We start from the raw sequence: 2,206 nt of genomic DNA on the forward strand, positions 1-2,206 counted from the left end.
GCAGAGCGGCTGGGCCCGTGAGACATGGCCACTGGGCCTGCACGTCCGGAGCCTGTGCTCCGCAACGGGAGAGGCCACAACAGTGAGAGGCCCACATACCGCAAAAAAAAAAAAAAAAAAAAAACAGAAAAACATAATACTTCAGAATAAACATAAGCAAGGAATAAAAGACTTGTATGCTGAAAATTAATACATTGATGAAACAAACTGACAGAAGTAAATGGAAAGACATCTCATGTTTATGTATTGGAAGACAACATTGTTATGACACACATACTGCCCCAAGCAATCTACAGATTTAATGCTATTCCCATAAATATTCTAGTGGAATTTTTTAAAGAAATAGAAAAAAAATCTAAAAAGAGCAAAGCTGGAGACATCACGCTTCCTGATTTCAATTTATAATGCAGGTGTGCGGAGCCCATGGCGGCGCGGAATCCGTGAGCCGAGCTGGACTCCCTTATCCTGCAGCTGCTCGGGGACCTGAAGGAACTGGAGGCGAAGCGGGCGGCGCTGAACGCCCGGGTGGAGGAGGGCTGGCTCTCGCTCTCCAAAGCTCGCTATGCCATGGGTGCGAAGTCGGTAGGGCCTCTGCAGTATGCCTCCCGCATGGAGCCCCAGGTCTGCGTCTGCACCAGCGAGGCCCAGGACGAACCCCAGAAGTTCTGGATGGTGAGAGCCGGCACCCAGACTCCAGAGGAGGTGGGACCCCGTGAGGCAGTTCTGCGCAGGCGTTAGGGTCTCACGAGGACCCCGGAGCCAGACCCCTCCCCAGCTCCCCAGGACCCTCTGAACTGGTTTGGAATCCTGGTACCTCACAGTCTGCGGCAAGCTCAAGCCAGCTTCCGGGAGGGTCTGCAGCTGGCTGCAGACATGGCCAGCCTTCAGATCTGCATCGACTGGGGTCGAAGCCAGCTCCAGGGGCTGCAGGAGAAACTCAAGCAGCTGGAGCCCGGGGCTCCCTGACCTGCCACCACAGAAGCAAGGCAGTGAGCACAGCTGTTCTTCCATGTGGCAGCATTATCTCAGGCCTTCTTCCTTCACAGATTGCCCCCCCACCCCAGCTATTCCTCCCTCCTTAATACTTCTCTGGTCTGCATGTTGCCAACTTTGTTAGATGGGGACGTTTGAAGGGACAAAGTGAGTAATGTTGAAAACCACTACTCTGAAACCACTTCTAGACTTCTGTTGTCTCAGGACATATTCATGTGGGGCAGGCACAAACCTGTTAGGTTAGTTCATATCACTGAACAACTGTAACAACCTGATGCATAAATCAGCTGTGGTTTTTCATTAAAGGATGAAATATTGCACAGCTAGTGGCAGGGAAGGACAAGAAGTAGGTGCTTCGGTTTCACTAGATCCTTAAAAGTGATTTTGATGGAGGAAAAAACCACACACAGCTAACAGATCAGGACAGAATGATTCCTCATCGATAAAACACACACAAACCTGCGTAGATGTGGGCAGTGCTTGGCAGGTTTTAAGCCAGAAAGTAAAAAGGATCGGACCTAGATTTTCAAGGGAAATCTTTCAAGAGACCATTCAGGTTTTTAAAAACTTGGCCTTATCTTTCCAAGAGTGAGTCTTTTAATTTGTTGAAGGGCCAGGAACTCTGTGTCAATTCATATTCCTACTGGCTTGTTGATATCTTTAACAGTTTCTAGGAACTAATTGTTATGTTTGGTGGATGTTAGTTTTTTGTTCATAATATGAGATGTAAATTGTTTTCCCAGTTTGTCTTTTAATTTTGCTTATGGTGGTTTAAAAAAAAAAAACGAACTTTTTATTATAAAATAAAACACATTACATAAAACTGCACAGACCAAATGAATAGCTCAAAGAGCAAGGTGAAAGCTATCATGAGCACCTCTCAGCTCTTGTGTTTTTAAGTCAGTTTTCTTAGTACATTTGAATTTATCAATCAGCTATTTTATGATTTATTGCTTTGGGATTGTAGTTGATGTGACGGTAAGGGAATTTGCCAGTGTTTTCCTCAAGAACTTTTGTGTTTTCCAGTGAGGTACAGGGTGAGTCCTGCACTCAATTTCCTCTTTTCTACCACAGATCCACATACAGGGGACCACCCTTATCGCTGATTTGTGATGCCACCTTTTTCTTTCGATTAATCGCAATGTTGTATACCCGTACCATGTTCCGGCGGTTCCATTCTGTTTCATTGATCTTAATGTCAGACACAGGAACC

The 2,206-nt window shown here is 46.1% G+C and overlaps 1 pseudogene across 1 annotated transcript; it reads left to right on the forward strand.

The window, feature by feature from the left end:
• The first annotated feature begins 423 nt into the window (after nt 1–423).
• LOC308625117 (coiled-coil domain-containing protein 115-like) lies at nt 424–1,816 on the forward strand (annotated as a pseudogene). Its single transcript has one exon. The product of its transcript is annotated as a coiled-coil domain-containing protein 115-like (transcript).
• The last annotated feature ends 390 nt before the right edge of the window (nt 1,817–2,206 follow it).

Source organism: Mesoplodon bidens (assembly GCF_964165515.1).
Source record: "Mesoplodon bidens genome assembly, chromosome: 1".
Classification (NCBI taxonomy): domain Eukaryota; kingdom Metazoa; phylum Chordata; class Mammalia; order Artiodactyla; family Ziphiidae; genus Mesoplodon; species Mesoplodon bidens.